Raw genomic sequence first — 12,760 nt, forward strand, 5'->3', positions numbered from 1 at the left:
AATGGTTCATCATTCCTTTTGGTTCTGATCCCATGCTACAGAGCAAATAATTTAGTTTTGTAAAACGTCTTTCATGCCCACTGCCTACCAAAACCCTACTTATTTCAGCAACCATCTCAATTCCTGAAGAGAGGGGTGGGGAAAAAAGACAAAACAGCATCGCTGGCCAACTTAGAGCTCCCTGAAAACAATGATCTTTATCCAGAAATGAAATCATAACTATTCCAAACCCCCACCCAAAAAACAACCCAACAAACCCAGCAACACCTGCACCATTTGCTGTACTATGATTTAACTCTTCCAATGGATTAATACTCATTTATATTGTACAATTCTGATGCTGAAAGTGTATTTCACTTACTTATGTATTACGTGCTCTTGATTGTTGTGAAGCTTTATAATAGGATTCACCTTCAAGGTAATTTTTGGAGCTCTTACTGTCTTGAGCTGGTTAGGACCATAAGCTGTGGCTCTTCTATTCTCAGACATGTGAAGGTCTCCTGGTTCCTTAAATGGGTCCACCCCTTTTCCTGTGTTGCCTCTCATGCCTGGAACTCCCTCCCAGATCACCCACAAGATGATTCCTCTCTTACTTCCTTCAAAATCCTTCTCAAAACCTATCTTTCCCATGAAGTCTTTGGAAGTAGTCTAGTCCCTTTATAGCAGAATCTCAGGCATGTCAACTCATAAGCCTCACTGAGTTTTACAGGACTCATTCCCAGGTTAGTGTGTACAGGATTGCAGGCCTTCTGAGGTACGCGGAGGCTGCCCATGACCTCTGTGCGCCTCAGAAAAGATGTGACCAAATGGCACATCAGGAGGTCCTCTGAGCCCCACCCACCATGCTGCTTCATTTATCCTGCCACCACTTCCCTCCTCTTCTTCTTTCTATTATTTTAAATTGTGATTCCCTCAACTTCCTTTATGAGTCCCCTAACAAGACAGGAACTTGTCTTCTATTGTAAACCACCATGCATATTGATGGCACTATATACAGGCAGGCAGGTTGGCAGATGGACAGATAGATTAAATAGGGGAGGAAAAAACCCCTTGAACATCTTTTATCACACAGCTATGTATTGCCAAGAATAAAAGAACACATGATTCATTTCAATTACCATTGCTGCTCACAGGAATGGGAAAACCCAGTGCAGTGCGACTCGACTCGAGTCTAGAGTTTCCATCCCCACATCTCAATCTGAAAACAAGTCATAACGGGGGCACTTTCCAAGTCGCTGAGTCAGTCTTTCACAACTTGATAGGTTTCTAGTCAAGTCACCCCCTTCTTTAAAAAGCCTGCTACAACTCCGCAGAGGGAAACGGGGCTGCTGCTGGGGTGTGTGTGTGTGTGTGTCGGAGTTCACTTAGAATACTCCCCTGATGTCCCCACCCATCTGTAAATAGGGCAGGAGGGTGTGGGAAGTGAGAGTGGAGACAGAAGTGGCATGGTGGCGGAGGGTCACATGCAGCAGCTGCCAGGTTTACCAGGATGACCCAATCCTTGGTAGCTCTACTCAGAAGTAGTCCCACTGCAGCCAGTCATTTCATGAGAATTCCTCTACCCAAGTAATAACAGAGCACCTCACACCAGTCATGTGGTGAAAAGCATGATCGCTGTGAACTGCCCCTGCCCCGGCTTTCCTACCTCTTCCACCTCCTTGGGCTTCTGCAGCCAATCGTAAGGCAAGAACCCTCTTGGCTTCACCTTCTGCCCTGCCTCAGCCAAAGGAAATACCAGATAGCCCATCCTTCATCCAATGATCATCAAAGACAAGAGAGCCTGGTCCTGCGTCCCACCTCCCACCCACCTCCCATGCAAAAGCAAACATTAACTCTTCCCTGCCTCATGGCTAGAACTTCCCTGCTGCTCGCCCAGTCTGAATGATGGCCCCACTAGGTTTTTGAAGCTGCAAAATCGGTAAGCAAGCCCACTCAGACACAGGAAAATTCAGACACAGTAAGCATGCATGGGTACTGAGTCCAGAGGCCCTTGACTTGAGTGTTTTTTCTTAGTCTTCCATGCGCGTGACTCACGAGTCTACAAGTCAGTGAAAAACACACTTTTTGCAACTTGAGTCGGAGTTATCAGAGTAGAGTTCCCAACCCTGGTTGCTCATATCTATCAATAGTAAGTATAATATTTGCATTTGTTCTTATTTAAATTCCAATGAAGTTGTGTTTTGGAGTGAGCTGCTAACAGAAGTCTTCAAGCTTTCTTTAGTCAAGGAAGGCCACCTGTTCCTTTGAGAAATGCCAACAAGTTTGAAAATGAAATCTTGATACTTAAAATTTGATTTTAAAGAATGTCAGGTTCTAAATTATTTAATTCTTGATTTCAGATATAGAAAAGATTCCACTGTTCCTTTGGCTTTTTTGATGACTACCACAGGTCTTTTTGTCTGATGTTGCTAGTGAAGCCATGCCAAGGTTTCTTTGGTACGCTAAAACGTCAGAAATTCATCGCAATGGTTTCTTGTCCTTCCTTGAGCTTAGCTTATTTGTACAATTGTGTGCAAATTCCCAGTGTTGTCACAGTCTAGTTAAAGAGGCAGCATGTGAGAGAACACTATCCTTCAGTGGTCTGAGACACATTCTTTAAACATATTTAACCCGTGTCTGTCTGGCCCACAGGTGTACACATTTGGTCCCTGTTGCATATATGTAACGTTGGGCAGAAATGGCTTAAATTAACTATGAAGGGAAAAAGATAAACTTTTAGTAGTTGCTGGTGATTTACCACTGTATGCAATTGAGGTATGTGCATACAATTGGGTGCATGCAAAGTGCTTATATGTGGACCTGTGGAAATGCCAAGGGAAGAAATCTGTATTATTTTGGTTTCTCTCCCATGTAAGATTCTTTTATTTTTTTCATGTGTCTGCTTTGCATATATTCAGTTCTGAGCAGCACTGTAAATAGCAAATCTCTCTGACAAATCTAGAGCTAAACCCCCCTTCTCCAGGATCACATAACTCTCTCTGTGTTATACTAATAGATTACATAAATGCAAACCATTGCTAATAATTCCTAAATAAACCTTCTTCCACTTCAGACTCACTGTAATCCATCTCTTATGTCAGATGAACTGTGGTACTTATCCTCCTTACTGCAAAGGCTATAATGCTTTCCTTATTCATCTCTCTCACACAGTAATCCTTCCACCTCAACTTTACAGATTTCTAATTTAAATGTAAAATATTCATGGCAGACAAAGGAGCCCTAGTCTAAACAACAGCTCTTATAGCTAATACAAAGGATTCTGACATTGTCTTTACCTAATCTTTTTAATAAAATAAAAAACACACACACAGGCTAGATTGCAATTTTATCCATCACAATGATTATCTGTGTTTTGTGGAGAAATACATGCTTTAATTTCAGCAATTAGAAAAAATCTTGAAACAACTCTGAAGGTAAAAAGAAATTATTCCAAAATTATTTTAAAGGAAGAATTATTTGGTTTGTCTATTTTGCAACAGCACACATTGCCTTGAATATGTTCTTCCTCTTAATTTCTTTTTAATTTTATCTTCTTCACATATGATTTTCACTAGCAAATTAGATGGTGATGGCCAATGGTTTTCATGACTTTCAATGCGGATTAGACAAACTCATGAAAGAAATGTCTGTCAATAGCTATTAGCTAAATGGAACCTCTTTGGCAAAAGGAATATGGCTCCATTTACCAGTTGCTGGGAGAGGGCAACCAGCTAGAATAGAATAGAAAATTTATTTGTCATTGTACCCATATACACAAGTACTACGAAATTAGGTGCTTTCACAAGGTAAAACAAGAAAAGACCCACACAAAACAACAATACAACAAAGTCAGGCAGACTACATATACAATCACCACATTGCTAAAACTCTGTTCAACATATTACTGTACCCCACATTTAATCTAGACACTGCACTGGGATAAAAACTGTTCTTTAATCTACTCCTTCTTGTTCTTATCACCCTATATCTTCTTCCTGATGGCAATAGTTCAAAAAACTGATAGCCAGGATGCAAGGGATCTCTCAGAATTTTTAAGGTTTTCGACATACACCTTGTCCTGTAAAGCTCCTCCAAAGAAGGGAGGGAATAGGAAGGGTTGTTGTCTTCATGCCTTACTTGTGGGTTTCTGAAAGTACCGAAAAAGGATACTGGATCTACCTTTTTAATAGTATTTTATGTATCTATTTATAACTACTCTGCCCATCCTGAGCTTTTGTACTGCACCACATAGGATCTGAGGGCATTTTTTTTTCACCATTCTGAAACAAAATACAGTATTTAAAAATTGTTTGTGTTACTGATCTGTAAGACTAGGTTACATGCATTGTTCCAGTTTTATGGGTACTGTATATCGAAGAGCTAATTGCAATTCAGAAAAATGCATCCCCATGTAGCAATTTACAAGGAACAAGAGAATCATAGCTCTATATTCAAAGAGCAAATGGATAGTGTTATGGTTGAACAGGGATCTGAGCTCATTCAGTGCTGACTTCAACCTTTTAAATGCAGAGGAACATGAATTAGCACTGCAGCCAATTAAAACGTATTTATTTATTTTGATGATGATGATATTCTTTAGTAGTAAATCACATCCTGACGGCTTGGGACAACTAGGATTATTATACAACAAACAACCAGTACTAAGAGTGGACTATAGGCCAGAAGAAGTCTGCCTTTCTTATTAGTAGATCCTAAGATATTTAGGGATTTGTAGGTCAAAATCATCATCTTGAACTGTTCTCAGAAGGCTAAGAAACCACTGCAGTGGACTATAGTGATCAACCCATGTTAGGAGGCAGATGGTATTGAATATTTTGAGCTGTTCTAATGTGGTATTGGATTGTAAGTTGCTATTTGCTCCTTTTGACCAGCTCATTTTAAAAGTTACGGTTGTCATGCAGCAACTGTTACCCTGCACATGCCTGATCTCGTCTGATCTCAGAAGCTAAGCAGGGTCAGGCCTGGTTAGTATTTGGATGGGAGACTGCCTGGGAATAGCAGGTGCTGTAGGCTTATACCATAGTCTTTCGAGACTGAAGGTTGCCAACCATTTGTCATGTAGTGTACTTTAGTCATTTTAAAGGCATAACCAGAGCCTGATTGTGCCACGGCAGCTAAAGTGATCAATAGAGCCTAGCTATAGTAATACCATTCCAACATTCTCAAGCTTACTTCACTACTCCAATGAATAAAGGCCTGAATTTTAAAAAAAGAAAAGCAAAAGTATGCTTGCTGCCTGTCTAGCACTGCACTCATCCAGAGGCTTTCCTGCAACTGAAACATCTCCAAGCTTGTCTACCGTGGAGCTACAAGAGGCTGCCAAGAGGGCTTGCGGCAGCACTAACAGCAGGACTAACAGGAGACTCCACTTCCTCCTGCAGAGCCATGCTGCACGTCATGGAGGCTGTGCCAGGGAAGTGCCAGGGAGAGGCGGGCCCAGCACACAGCCAAACAAGGCAGGGGGAGGGGAACCAACCAGTTGGGTTGTGCCTGCACTGCAGGACGGCTGCCAAGGAGGAGGTTGGCTGGGCAAGATGGAGGAGATTTGAAGGGGCAGAATTTGGGAACAGAATTTGGGAACCACTGCAATAAGTGCTAGTTCTGTTTCAAAATGGCTTCCGATTCTGCCTAAGCTTAGACTAGAGTTCTGCAGCATCCCAGTCATAAAATATAACAGATCTGCTGATACTGCAAACCTACTACTGTCTGTGTTTTAGATCAGTGCCCGAGGACTGTCACCCTAACACCATCTTGTGAGAAACCACAGCTGATTTGAACAAATAATTCATCTGGGATAACTGGCTGGCTTTTAGATGGCTTGTGCTCACAATTCACCTTATGCTTCTTAAGGGTACAATCCTATGCATGCTTACCTGGGAGCAAGTCCCATGAATTCAATGAGATTTACTTCTGAGTAGACATGCATAGGATTGGGCTGTGAGTCTCCAGAAGTTTCATTAAATTTCAATTATTTTAGAAACCTATCTAGAGTCAACTCCGAATCATTAACAGGATTATAAATCACCACAGCATTATAAATCATTATAAAGATTATACAAATCCATGTCATGAATAAAATAATAATGGTCCTGGCTTCTAAATGTTCTCTGCATTACCAAGTAGCAATTGTGAAATGTCAAGGCCTAGCCTTCAACATGATAAAATGATACTATATAATATGTAGGACAGATAGATAAAGAAAGACATATTATAATAAAGTTCCTTTATTCTTCAAATAACTTCAAATACCTATCTTACAATCACTTACTATAGCTCTCTTGGTTTCCCAGGGCAAGTTACTTTCCAGAAATGAATTTTCATCTATTTCCAAAACGTAAACTAAATGTTTCAAGTAAAGTACAGATCTAGATGTCAAATTACTTCTAGACAATGAAGTAATTTGACGCGGTGAAGCAAATGTACATCAGTGGTGAGGGATATGACCAGTCTACATGTTTCTAAGTTCCAGAACTGTTATATTATCAATGGGTTGTATCAGTCACGAGTAGCTGTGCTATTCTAAGGCCTACTGAACACAGCAGGATTTACTCCTGATTAGACATGCATAGGGTTGTGCTGTGAGTCCCACTGAAATTAATGGGGCTTAGGTTCCTTACAATTAATTTATCTCACGAATTGCACAGGTACTTAAGAGTCCAATTCTGTTCTACCGCCAATGCAGTGGTGCTGAAATGGCTACTGTTGCACATCCATTCCCAGTGAAATTGCACTGTGTGATCGGGCCTGGGAAGGGGATTAAGATTTGGCGGCCAATGCTGACGCCAGGACCTCTGAGAGGAATTTTATCTGGTGGTACAAAGTTTCTTTTGGGCCCCTTTGTAAAGAGGGAGGGGTGAAACAGAGTGGGGGAGAGTGGTGATGGGTGAGCTGAATGGGGGGCAGGGAGGGCAAAACAGGATGAGGGGAGGGTGGAGGCAGCTGGAAAAGTCTTTGGAGCCCAGATCTAGCCACCCGTGTGGCATCAGCAGCTAGATACAGTAATACAGAAAAGCAAACACACTCCTACGACTCTCCAAAATCTTTCAAATATAGAAAATCATTGCAGAAAATGAGCATCATCATATTTAGGCTCCCACTAGAATGGAAAGTGTCCTGTGTGGGCCAAAACTCGCTTCTGCAGCAGCTGTAGTCCTGCAGCTGTGTCCTTGAGTTCCTATACACTCCTTCATGGCAAGCAGATTCACAAGCCAAAGGGCCAGTTTCCTCCCAGATTGGACACTGTGTTGAGGAGTGTCATTTATGCATTCCTTGGCCCAGCACATATGGCTTGCCAGTAGCTGCAGTAGCTGCAGCTGTACGCTTGTGGTATTGTCCCCGGCATCGCGTGCAGGCAACGTCTGAGTAGATAGGAAAATGTCAGATCCCAGAAAATTTCTGAGCCCCCTCCTTTGGCTCCTGGGCCCCCTTTTTGACCCTGGGCCTGGGTACAAATTACCTCCTTTACCCACCCTCTCCTAGGCCCTGGCTGACACCAAACATGCCACCTTCCCAGACTCAGTCTGCCCATCCCCAACTTCATTGCCTCCCCATTCCACCCTCCTCTTGCCCTTTCCATCTGTTAACCCCTCCCCCACCCCGATTCACCCTCCCCCAACCTGTCCTGCCTCCCCTGCCAACTTATTTCTGTCAGCAGGTCCCAAGGAATCCACTGGTGCACATGGGATGGCTCCAGCCTTCTGACAGCACACACCTCCACACACTGCTAGAATGAGCTTTGTAACCAGTGTAAGGTCGAGTGCACTGGCAAAACACTACTTCTGCCAGTGGGGAAGCCCAATAGGATTGGGTTGCCCATCAGCTAAAACCCAATGGCTGAAATAGCTGTAAATTTAAATTACTATGGATTGATCTCAAAGATAGAGGGTTGTATCCAGAGTCTTTTCCACAAAAGGAAGATGCATTGAGGAGGTCAATTTTTGTGGATTTCCCCCTGCCACTTCTGTTTCTGATGGTTCAAAATCCCTCTAGTATGTGGATTGCAGAAGGTAAGGGAGAATGTGAAAAGTATCGCCCTTTTCTAGAATCAGAATTGCATTTTCTTTGTGAAAAGATGCAGTTAAAATACAACCCAACGCCAGGTTGTGAACCTTCAGCAGCCATTTTGCAACAGCGGAAATGTCTTTCATTGTCACAACACACACCCCTGGCAGGCCATTCCTTGATAGGATTGGGCTGTAAGTTTCTCTGTTAACATGATTTGTAAATTGGGAGCTTGTCTTCCTAAAGAAGAAAGAAACCGTAAACCCTACTTTTTAATACGCTCTTTTGAAATGCAGTGGCCAAATTGCCGCACAATACTATGCATCTCTACATAGAAGTAAGCCCCACTGAATTCAATGGGAATTCTTCAGAGGTAAATTGATTACCCCAAACGAGGCCTTAACAGTGCTTAGTGGAATAGTTGTACAAATGGGCCGCCATATCTGTGGATCTGGTAACCATAGTTTCAATATTCTGCAGATCTGGGGAGTCCTGTATGACCCCTCGCACACCCATTAACGTCTTACCAGTAAGTGTTTCTTGCTTTAAACAGGGCGCTATAAGCATTCAAGCTTATAGCACAAAGAGAGCAGGTTGCCGGTGGCCTGAATAACTGACGAAAATACACACAATGCTAAACATGAAGCAGTTAACTTCCACTTTCTGCTTAGTGTTAAGTATTATAGTCAGTTATTCAGGCCGCTGGGAGCCTGCTCTCTTTGTGCTATAAGCTTAATGCTTATAGCACCCGATGTAATGCCTGTAATCTTCTGAGGGTGCAATCCTAACCCCTTATGGCAGTGCTTCCAAGCTTTCAAGCACTGACATAAGGGCAATGCAGCTCTGAGGTAAGGGAACAAACATTTTCTTACTTTGAGGAAGCCTCCATGAGTGACACCCAACTGCAGGATGCAGCACATGTCCCATTGGCACCGCTATGCCAGTGCTGGAAAGCACTGACATAAGGGGTTAGGATTGCGCCCCGAGTCTTGGAGATGTTACTTATTATACACCCCAAACCTAAACAGGCATTATCCATTTTTGTCATCAGTTTGTTGACTTGTGTTCAGCCTCATCTTTCACTATTCCTGAAAGTGATGTTGCTTGACCAGTTATCTTAAATGTCTTCTTTCCTATATTTTTAATGCATTATATTTATTCTTGTCAAATTTCATTTTGGGTGCAGTCCTAACCTACTTTCCAGCACCGACATAAGGGCAATGTAGCTCCTAGGTAAGGAAACAAACATTCCCTTACCTTGAGGAGGCTTCCATCAGTGCCCCCCAACTGCAGGATGCAGCACGCATCCCATTGACACAGCTATGCCAGTGCTGAAAAGTGGGTTAGGATTTGGGCCTTTGTAGCTATCTGTCACACACTCCAGTTCATACATATTAGTTCATCCCATCTTCAAAAGGATCTCCACTTCCTCCCAATTTTCTATCATCTCTGTATCGAATGAATGGCAAACAAACATCTTCATTCAATATATTGAAAGAAGGAAAAAAAAAATGGATCTGCACTGGAGTCCTGCAGAATTTTCCTATTTCAATCCAGTCAATTATCATTTGAATGCGGATTTTCAACTAGTTTCATACCCATTTCACAGCAGTTTCTACTTCTTCATGTTTCTAATGCTCCCTTACGAAGACGACAGAGCAGGGGCCAAGAGGTTTGCCCAAATGTACACTTCTAGAGGCCAACAATTGACTGCTAATTGACTGGCGCAAGACTGAGAAGCCCCATGTAGAGCTTGCAGGCCCAGGACAGGAGTTTAGGAAACAACAGAGGCTTCCTTTACCGATCCTCCCCCCCCCCCCGGCCTGTTCCAATCCTGTTTCCGCTTGCCCATTAATGCCCACTCCCTGCCTCTGTTCCATCCATGCCAAGCCCCTGCACATCTCAGTGTTACACTTACCTCCACCAATGACCGGGGCTGTGGATGCAGCGCAGGTGGAATGGCATAGGACTTCCTGCCAGCACTGCCTACATGCAATTTGTGCAAATGTGCTGCACCGGCACCAGCAATAGTTAGGAGTGCTGTCAGTTTCTTAGCCACTACACTTTCCTAGCTCTTTGTGTTGTCTTGTCTTCTACAACCTGTCTTGTTCAAAACTCATCATTTCCCACTAACAGGTGCTGTGTTATCAAAGCTTCCATTTGGCCCAAAGTCATCAGGGATAAGTGATTTAAGAAATCTTGAGCGGAGGACCTCATTTTTAATACAATGCAGTAAAATATGTTGTAAGGAGTCTATTTCCCCCGACAAATAATTACATCCCCTATCTTTCTTTGGTAGACCTTTATATTTACCTGTTGTGCAGTGTGTTGCACAAGTGCAAAGCCCAACCAGGATTCTATTTGGATTTTTGTGCACAAGAATCTTGCGCTAACGCTTTCACAAGTACATGAACCCCATGCTGCACATCTGACCACTTTAGATATGGTCTCCCTGGCAGAAGCTTTAGTTCTGAGGTTGGTACGCTGTGATGGATTGCCAAATGTGTTCTATACCTTATGCTCCACTGTATGAAAGTGGTGGAGGTAGGTGTTGCAATTTTCTGTTGTTTGACCCATGCAGTGCTCCCTCTAATATTGCTACAGCCTCCTAGCTAGATGTGCTTGTTTGTGGTAATGCAAGGTGTTAAATACCAGATGAGGTGCTTTCTGTCTGACTCTTGCTGTGATTGGTTGGCTAGTTGTATGAACATTTAACCATCCACCCCCCCTTTAGTACTGCAGATATTTGTGCAAATCTGCTCCAGGGGCTGAGACATAAGAACAGCCCCACTGGCTCAGGCCATAGGCCCATCTAGTCCAGCTTCCTGTATCACACAGCGGCCCACCAAATGCCCCAGACAGCACACCTGATAACAAGAGACCTGCTACTGAAAAAACTTCACAGTCAGGGAGTTAGAGGACAGGTCCTCTCATGGATTGAGAACTGGTTGGAGGCCAGGAAACAGAGAGTGGGTGTCAATGGGGAATTTTCACAATGGAGAGAGGTGAAAAGCGGTGTGCCCCAAGGATCTGTCCTGGGACCGGTGCTTTTCAACCTCTTCATAAATGACCTGGAGACAGGGTTGAGCAGTGAAGTGGCTAAGTTTGCAGACGACACCAAACTTTTCCGAGCGGTGAAGACCAGAAGTGATTGTGAGGAGCTCCAGAAGGATCTCTCCAGACTGGCAGAATGGGCAGCAAAATGGCAGATGCGCTTCAATGTCAGTAAGTGTAAAGTCATGCACATTGGGGCAAAAAATCAAAACTTTAGATATAGGCTGATGGGTTCTGAGCTGTCTGTGACAGATCAGGAGAGAGATCTTGGGGTGGTGGTGGACAGGTCAATGAAAGTGTCGACCCAATGTGCGGCGGCAGTGAAGAAGGCCAATTCTATGCTTGGGATCATTAGGAAGGGTACTGAGAACAAAACGGCTAGTGTTATAATGCCGTTGTACAAATCGATGGTAAGGCCACACCTGGAGTATTGTGTCCAGTTCTGGTCGCCGCATCTCAAAAAAGACATAGTGGAAATGGAAAAGGTGCAAAAGAGAGCGACTAAGAGGATTACGGGGCTGGGGCACCTTCCTTAAGAGGAAAGGCTACGGCGTTTGGGCCTCTTCAGCCTAGAAAAGAGACGCCTGAGGGGGGACATGATTGAGACATACAAAATTATGCAGGGGATGGACAGAGTGGATAGGGAGATGCTCTTTACACTCTCACATAATACCAGAACCAGGGGACATCCACTAAAATTGAGTGTTGGGCGGGTTAGGACAGACAAAAGAAAATATTTCTTTACTCAGCGTGTGGTCGGTCTGTAGAACTCCTTGCCACAGGATGTGGTGCTAGCGTCTAGCCTAGACGCCTTTAAAAGGGGATTGGACAAGTTTCTGGAGGAAAAATCCATTATGGGGTACAAGCCATGATGTGTATGTGCAACCTCCTGATTTTAGAAATGGGTTATGTCAGAATGCCACATGCAAGGGAGGGCACCAGGATGAGGTCTCTTGTTATCTGGTGTGCTCCCTGGGGCATTTGGTGGGCCGCTGTGAGATACAGGAAGCTGGACTAGATGGGCCTATGGCCTGATCCAGTGGGGCTGTTCTTATGTTCATCCTGGTGCCCTCCCTTGCATCTGACATAGCCCATTTCTAAAATCAGGAGGTTGCGCATACACATCATGGCTTGTATGGGCCTCTACATCAATGGCGTAGCTAATGATTGTGTAGCCCCATGCCAAGCTCAAAATGATGCCCTGGAATTGTCGTCACTACTGGAAGTGACATCATGCCTAGGCTTTTCAAATAGTGAAAATTGGGAGGACCCCTGCCTCATCCCCCCAGCAGCTCGCCACCCACTTGCTCTCCACTTGCACTCCCACCAGCCAGTTGCATAGCTAAGGCATCTGTCTGCTAGTTGGGGTCAAAGAAAATTTGTAACCCCCCCCCAAGATAAAATCAAACTTAATTAAGTAAATAAAAAGTGTGCCCCTAATTGGTTTGAGACACTGTGCTGGGGTGAAGAGGGACAGCTATTCTCCCCCTGCTAAATATAAGAAGAGCACCACTTGAAAAAGTGCCTCTTTATCCAATTAGCAGGGGTAACTGTATTATGATACATGGAAATGAGAGCTGACACATGTTAACGCTGTATTGGTTCCATGCTGTATCATGATAACATGTCATTGCAACATTTAATAACATATCATTGGTTCTCAGTACAATCAGTCGCATAGGTCAGTTTCGAGTTAAAGAAATCC

General features: G+C 43.6%; 1 protein-coding gene and 1 pseudogene across 2 annotated transcripts in view; one reads left to right on the plus strand and one right to left on the minus strand.

Annotated features, from left to right (window-relative positions):
* The window catches only part of DPYD (dihydropyrimidine dehydrogenase), a 533,115-nt gene that overhangs the window by 34,570 nt on the left and 485,785 nt on the right, over positions 1 to 12,760 (minus strand). The window lies entirely within an intron of this gene.
* On the plus strand, positions 4,894 to 5,013 carry LOC136649791 (5S ribosomal RNA; annotated as a pseudogene).

This window comes from Tiliqua scincoides, chromosome 4 (genome assembly GCF_035046505.1).
Source record: "Tiliqua scincoides isolate rTilSci1 chromosome 4, rTilSci1.hap2, whole genome shotgun sequence".
In the NCBI taxonomy this organism is placed as follows: domain Eukaryota; kingdom Metazoa; phylum Chordata; class Lepidosauria; order Squamata; family Scincidae; genus Tiliqua; species Tiliqua scincoides.